Raw genomic sequence first — 8261 nt, 5'->3', positions numbered from 1 at the left:
TCAGACAATAGGGACTTCTTATGGTTAGTTGAAGTTCCGAACAGGCAGGAAGCAATTCCTAATTCAAGGGTCACCTGCACACAATGAATCAGGTTCTGGAGAAGGCTGCTTGGGATAACAGTGTGTTGGACAATGTAAAGCAGGGGCAGTTGGCTTTGTGTAGCTATTTGGTGCCATCAGGGCTCAGAGTGATATGAGCACCAATCACAGGAGGGCTATATCCACTGCCTGGTACATGTGAGTACTAAGTATATGTACTAGTGGTATGGAAACTGCCAGCACCTGACATCCAGAAGAACAAAAAGCAGCCACCAGTCCTGCCACCCTTTGAGCAGTCAGGATGGATTCATGTGGAGCAGCAGAACCCAAAATAACCAAAGAGAGAGAGAGAGAGAGAGAACATGCTCCTCTCACTGCTTTATGACAGCTAATGCACTGAATAGGGTGATATTATTATGCCACCATGTGATGTCATCACATATTGATGTGACTCCAGGATGCAGCCATGGCAATCCAATTGTAGACACTCACAGCATAATTATTTTTGGGGGGCCGTGAAACTCCTTGACAGCAGTTGAGCATTGCTGATAAAAGGCTTGAGGTGAAGAGGAAGTGGAAGTGGTCTGGGGAAAGACAAAATGATGATAGTGGGTGGGAAGGAATTAGAAGTTGTGTCTTCATGGACCATTCAAACCAGAGAAGTAGAAGGAAGAGAACATAGCATGAGGCTACACTGAGGCCCTTGGACTAAAGAACATATTACAAATAGCAAACGTCCTCGATTCTCAAGGAGGACTCCATGCCTGATGGATACAGCTCCAGGGCAGCGCTCACCGGCCAATCAGGACATGAATCTTGGGCTTTTACCAGGGGCCAAAGTAGATTGAAACAGGAAGGGGAACTCTTACTGCACCAATCAACAAGGAAGGGGAGCTGCTTCTTCCTGCCGAGGGGCTGGGGAAATCTCCCTGTGCTCTGAGTAGAGGCAGGTGAGATGCACTTCTCCTTGCTCCCTCTAACTTTAACACCTGGCCCCTACCAAAAAGCAAACAACAACAATGAAAATACTGGAGCTGAAGGCTGGACAGCATTGCATGGCAAGTTTGCTACAAGGCATCACAGTATAGACAACACCACAACATTTTTATAGGATATCAAAGCGCAATCATCTGTCCCTATGAGCAGCGGGGAATGACACTAATGCTGCAGTCATGTGATGCTCTAAGCATCAGTAATGTGATAGGAGTTATCACTGGTTCCAATCTCGGTAGAGTCAGCTCAGCCCTGGCTCTTACCCAGAGCTCCATATTGGTTGCCGTGTGGAGGCCTTTCAGGTGAAACCTCAGAATCAGTCTGTTGCGTGAGGAGGAGATTAAAAATCCCATGGATTTATTTATTTGCATGTGAGTCAATGCCAGAAGCCGCTACAAACTGTAGAGTGAAAACATCACTTCAGGGCAAAAGACTCTGGTGTTCTGTGGGATGAAAGATGTGACAGAAAAGTGAATGATCACCGCAGTCACTGCGGACCATGTCCTCATGAAGACAGAGTTTGCAGTCAGTTAGGAATGTCTGATTCAGCCAGACCAAGGGAAGCAGCAACATGTGTAGCAATGCATTGAATCCTCCAGGGTGGATTGAAGGTGATTTAAAACACCAATTTTAATCGTGATTTAAATCAGCAACAGGAAACCTGGATTTAAATGATGGATTTTAATCTTCTTTTGCATTTGTACTTTTTAGTTCTTTTCCTAAAGAAAGGTGGATTCTCATTGCGTGGTAACAATTACAACAGTTATTTAGCAGCTAGATACAGCCTTTCCACTACATTTGGTACTACTCTTTGGTAACTGGGAGGATATGTGATACCAGTGCACATTTATTTAAGCAGTTGTGTACCATAACTTACATTTATTCAGATTCTGAATTTTTACATTTGTAGTATGTTAGAAAATGGTGAATAATGCTTTTCTTATTTACTAGATGCTGATTAATTTTACTCATCATTTGTGTCAAGCTACATTTAGATAGAAATTGAAATTTAATTAAAAAGCAAAAAACCAGCATTCTAAAATTGTTTATTGATTGATTAAATAAAACTTCCTCATATGTGCTGGATATAATAAAGGACAAAAGAAAGCTTATCAAAATATATGTTGCTTTTAAAATTAACCAGCTTATTAACAAAGGAAGTAAATATAGTTAGAGAATTATTGTGATTGTTTCTGGTCACTGTATCCTTCAAAATTTTAGAAGTAATAGATCTCGTCCTCACACCTCATTTTTACTCATAGATTAGAAGAGGAAAACATGCTTTCCTGCTTTTTCAAATTCCTATCAGTTTCTCAACTCTGAATGACTAGTCATTGAACTAAACTACTTGAATAAACTGAAATGAAAATATTATCTCTGAGCTACTGTTGTCAAAAGCGGGGTTAATTCTTGAACAAACTCTGGTTCCAGATGCCTACTCAAGGATTTCCAGCAGTTCAGTGGTCTTTCTTTCAAACTTGGGCAGCAAACATGTACTGCTTGGATATTGTTTTTAAAAAATAATTTAAATTACTTTAATAGATTATTTGTAAGTTTAGGCCTTATATTAGTTGTCATTCTTTCAAACTTAATATTAAATAGTTTTATTGTTTTAAAAGGAAAACATCATTTAAAAAGAAAAACAATTTAAACTATAAAATCTAATTAAAAAAATCCTTGATTTTTTTATCCACCCTGGCCCCCTCTCAGAGGGAAGCTGGAGAATATAAACAGTGACAGGAGATATTCTTGCCTTTCCCAGATATTTCAGTAAAAGCCATTCAATTTTTAATTTGTCTCTAAATTGGATGAGATCATGTAGGTGAGAAGTCCCATGTGGTCTAGTGGTTCAGATTCCTGGTTTTCACCCAGGTAGCCTGGGTTCAATTCCCAGCATGTGAACAATGCAGAGAAGTACTGTGAAATCATGAATCCACTGTTAGGACTGGCTGCTAGAAGAGGTGGGGATTATTTTAAACTTAGCAGGTTGCATTTTTCTTGGAAAATAGATAAATAGCCACAGGATGATTAATGTGTAAAACAGCCATGTCTCCAGATCCCAGCCAGGGCCTCTTTGCACCAGACACTGTACAGACTGGAAGTAAAGAGACAGTTCCTGCACCAAAGAGCCTACGGCCTTGGTAATGACAAGGTGCCACAGGCAGACAAAATTTCTCTCCTGCCCTTCGTGCAGCATAGTATGTCTTAGTGGTGGGGGAAGGAATGGCTGCACGTACAAATGCACAGTCTCAGTGCTTCGGGATCCTTCAAGATCCCAAATGGACAAACCCCGGTCCCCGAGATATCCATTCCTGCACGGAGATGCCACCAGAGCTGAATTTTACCCTAGCAAGAAAGTCAGGTGGTCTAAATAAAAGACAAGATATAAATGACTGGTGATTTTCAGTGTTCAACTTCCGACCCCTGAGAAGGGCCTGACTCTCAGAAAGGCACTGGCACTCCACACTGAGAATCAGGCTCCTCGAAGGGGTTTCAGGGTAGATCTCAAAATCACCAGTCACTATTGGAAATCTAGGCCAATAGTAATAATGGGCTGCCATTAGTCACAGTTTTCCGTCACATCTTACGGCGCAGAGTCCTAGGAGTGCTGCTTCACTAGATGCAAGAAGGGTCTGCCTCAGCCTTGCCAGCAGGTAATTTTTCTCAAGATTTCTGAAAAATATTCACCCTGGAGCACATTCTATCTGCTACCAAGAGAAATGTTTGTTATGCCAAAGCATACTCACCCTCCAGGGGAAAAGGGAGGAGGGGGAGAAGTGACATTAATTCCATTTTTGTTTTCCATGAAGGGACCAATCCTGCCAGTCCTCTATGTGCCAAATGTCTGCTAACACCAGTTAATAATTCTAGGGCCTGGAGAATCAGGTCCAAGCAGAGTAATTTGTATTTCCTGTCAGTTTAAGTCAGTAGCGTTTTAAAGAGATTAAATAGTAGGAATTAGAATCTTCAAATAAAGGGAAGATATTAACAGTCTCTTTCAGGTTTCTAGAGCTGCCAGAAAGGAGAAAATCTTAAATAAACTCACTTACTGTATCTATGCATTAGCTTCATTTTCCACTGTTTGGTGGGCACTTGTGATTTCTGAATTATATTGACTGTTTTTCTAAATATTCTCTCAAAAAGGCCAGGCATGGTGTTTTTATATTTCATGTTAAAAGACTTTTAGTAGAAGGCAAAAAATATTGGACGGGAATCATAAAGGCAAATGTAATTAGCAAACATATGAGGAGATTCAAAAAAGTTCAAAAGAATATGAGAAAGGAAATGGATAAAAACTAAATAAAACACATTGTTTAAAAATGTTTCATATTAGACTTTTTTCCTATGAATGTTTTAGCTTTTTATTTTATAGATTTCATGCTATTCTAATCAAATTGATTTTTGTAACTTCACAACTGAAACTGCAAACCATCCAGCCTGCTTTCACATTGCTGGGGTGGCCTGTCATGCTTTTATATCCCTCTTGCTGAGGAAAAATAAAGTCAGTGAAGTGAGCCAAAAAAATTCTAATTCCAAATCTTTTATAGAAACTCAGGCACCACCTCATGGAAAGAGTATAACAATTGGGTCAGAACAATTCCAGCTCCCGGGCAAATCAAAGCCTGACTAGTTCACTCTTGTTCATGAAGAGTATGTAAACTTGCAAAAGGGAGTAATGAAAGTATAATCTCGTACTGAGGAAAAACAAATTGTTTCTGGAGAGGATTTGGGTATTAAAAATAAAGCAAACACTGCGTCAAAATAGTAGAATTAGAGTTGCCAAGGTAATCTAAAAAACAATTTAGAGATGCAAGGGTTTTGCTGGCTAGCCGTCATCTGGATGAAGGTCCAATATCATCTTTACAATCAAAGAGTTAACTGTGATGTCCCAGCACACAAGTAAGTAAATGTGGTATAATTAGGAAACAAATTCTGCAGACATCTTGAAAGAGGCTAAAGACCTTTGATCTTTATAGAAAAGAAAACATTACAATACAGGCTAGCTTTTGGGCTCTGTACACATTTTATACCAAGGCAGAGGATAGTATCTTTCTTAAAAATCAAGTAACACCTAATTCCATCATAGCCTAATTATCTTAACTGATTTCATATGTCTAAAGGTATTTTACCAAAAGATTAGAGTAGAAAGAGAGACTGACAAAATAATTAAATATGCAATTTGCCAACCTTGGGCAATATGGCTTTGAAATCACCTTTTCAGGAAGTTTTACAGCTTGTTCAGTGACATATATATTGCAGCCTTCAGATTCTTATTTAAGCTCTTTTGATTACTTTAATGGATTAATACCTGAGTACCATCAGCGTAAAGACTAATACTCAAGCCTGTTTCTAATTTGACAAAGACTGCACTAGCTCCCTTTTGGTGTTATGACAAAAACTATATATGGACTCCTGAATTTTTTTAAATCACAAAATTCCACTTTCCAGAATAGATTCTTGAATATAAAAACATGCCTCTATCTAGTGTTGTTTTCAGTTAGATGAAATGCTTTCATGCACTATAAGGTTTCCATGACCTAACCAGCATGCACATAGCCAAATGCAATATGTGGCATGGTACGTTCTAACAGAATAGTGCAGAATTGCCACTTTAATCCTTCTGGATTTATTCTGGGTGGTGTGTTCTTAATGAATCCATAGCTTGAGTTTTGCAGCAAGTCACAGTTCTAAGGCGCATGCCAGTATGAAATTCTACTGATTGTGCTGCAGTTTATCGATACACTACTAAAAGAGAGAAAGCATCATCATGTGGGAAATTGGTTCTGTTTTTGTCTGCAAAGGGACGTCACTCGAACTTGGGTTACAAACAGGCTTATCTTTTGGGATAGAGGAGCCAACCCACAGCTTCCCAAATCAGGCCTATTTGAATGTTTTGTATTAGGAAGTCTTTCCAAGTCTGTGTTTGCATTAGAGAAGGCTAGTCACAGTATACCCCTTGTATAGCTCAGAACAGTCCCGTGGGATGTACAGCCATATTTTGCCGTGTGTTTTCAGTATATTCTGAGCTTTGGAACCTGAGAGACAAGTGAGACTGTGTAAAGTATCTTGGTTTCCTTGTCTGTGAGCTTCAGAGGAGTGTTGTTCTGGAGATAGATGCTGCGATATGGCCATGGGGGCTTTGTGCCACATTAGCAGATTCTGGCCTTCAGCTGGCGTATACAGTTCTGAGATGATCACTTCAGTGTAACGGGGATCCTCCAGTGGCAAAGAACCATACACTGGCTCCTATGGTGCCCCCCACCCTGGTGCCAGCATAGAGGGCATGGCTGGAGGATGCTCCGATGTGGCACCAAGCCCCTTGGGGCTGTTAACCGGTGGTCTCAGTTAGATCAGCCTGAGGACTGCTCTAAACTGGCTGGGGGCTGGCCCTGTACACAACATATGCAGGACTGGGAGAGGGCACAGGGGAGCTACATGCCACCTTTCCACCCCAACATACGCTACACACGTCTCTGCTCTAGCCAAGCGTCTGGCACAAAGATGTCTTCTGCCTGTTAGCTGCCTGGGAGCACCAGATTAAAAATAATAATTTCATTTTGTATAATGCATTCACTGTATGAATAATATTTTGATAGTTCCTGTTTTTGCATGCATGCCCTCTTTCCCTCTCACCACAAAACTATGTGCACGTTTCATTTATTCAATGTCCAGAAAACTTTTTCCTGAACGTTATATAACTATGTAAGAAAATGCTAAATGATAGAATCTGATAAGAGTGAATGTTTTCTTTTTTGTGCCAAGGATATTTAGAGATAAAGATGTTTTTATATTCTTTTAAAAATTAAACTAAAATATTTAGCTACTTATCCCCCCCCCCCACACACACACACGCACACCATTTTTAGAGAGAATGAATTTGCCTCCATCCTTAGTTGTGACACTGCCAGGTTCCTCTCTAATGCTGAGCATCATCAGTTCCCACAAGCTGCCCAATTAGCCTGTCAGGTGTGTGTGTGTGTGTGTGTGTGTGTGTGTGTGTGTGTGTGTGTGTGTGTGTAACTCGCAGGGATGTCCAAGGGGCTGCACATGCACAACTGAGAGAATGAGGAGGCCCAAGGCATTTCCAGGTCCATTCCTCAGTCTAGCATAGAGAGAACGTCTGCAATGACAGGACATGGAGTTTCCCAAATATGTGTAAGCAGTAAGTGGTGGAAAAAACCACGGCATTTCCGGTTTTTAAATTTTGTACCTTTTAATGGCACAACATTTGCAGAACAAAGAGCAGATCATTTTGAGATAACAGAAACCGCTTCCAATCACACCACCTCTGTGAGGGGCAGCTGGTCAGTATTATTATTGCATAAAGGGCCATATTTGGAGCTCATTTACCCAGGTGAAAATCAGGCCTAACTCTTCTGAAATTAACAGGGGACAACTAAGTGAGACTAAGGAAAACTCTCTACTGCACACACACTCTCCCCCCATCCCGCCCAGGGAGATGATGAGAGACCAAACATGATACACGTGCTGGTCCCATCACTTAATGCATGACTACAGAATGCTCAGCTACTACAGCGACAAGCCCGGAATAAGTAGAGCCCTGCGTGGATACAAAATTTGTATCCGCATCTAATCTGCAAACATGGGGCGTGGAGATAAAGCAGATTTGCAAGACTGTAGGTGTAAGAATCTCTACAGAATAGAATAGAATCACCCCCGTCCTGATCTCTACTGACATGAGAAGCCCCAAATGCTTTCACGTATCCCAGGACTGTTTTCTAAGGCAATTTACAAAGAAAAGAAAGAAAATGAAATCCTCTCCTCCCCTCACACATCTCAGCCCCAGGAGTGGTCAATGTCTGATTTAAACTTGTAAAAGAAAGGAAATGTGAAGGAAGGGCTGAACTGTAGCTCATTGGGTTGGGTTCCAGATGGAGTATTGGCTATCCAGATCCCAAGGAGCCATGCTGTCTCAGGGAAAGCTGTGTTAGTGCTCAGTGCCAAATGATTTAACAAAGCAACCCCAAAGCTTCAGTGATATTTGTGGCAATGCATGTGGTGCCAGGAGCCGTACTGTTATGAGCACTGAACATCAGACACACTCAGAGAGAAAGGAAATCTCTGTTCAACCTCTATTTTTGATCCTTTGCAGTTCTTCTTCTGATAAGCTGCCACTGAGCTGACAATAGCTCTCCTAGCACCATGAAAGAGCCGTGGGAGACCTATACCCACCAGCCTTCAGCCGCACAGTTCATGAGTGATGGAGA

General features: G+C 41.0%; 1 non-coding gene across 1 annotated transcript; it reads left to right on the top strand.

The window, feature by feature from the left end:
- Nucleotides 1-2862: 2862 nt before the first annotated feature.
- Nucleotides 2863-2934, top strand: TRNAE-UUC. The gene has a single exon. It is a non-coding gene; the product is annotated as a tRNA-Glu (tRNA).
- The last annotated feature ends 5327 nt before the right edge of the window (nt 2935-8261 follow it).

Source organism: Gopherus evgoodei, chromosome 16 (assembly GCF_007399415.2).
Source record: "Gopherus evgoodei ecotype Sinaloan lineage chromosome 16, rGopEvg1_v1.p, whole genome shotgun sequence".
Classification (NCBI taxonomy): domain Eukaryota; kingdom Metazoa; phylum Chordata; order Testudines; family Testudinidae; genus Gopherus; species Gopherus evgoodei.
Note: the sequence above shows the minus strand (reverse complement) of the source record. Positions and strands in the feature narration are given on the sequence as shown.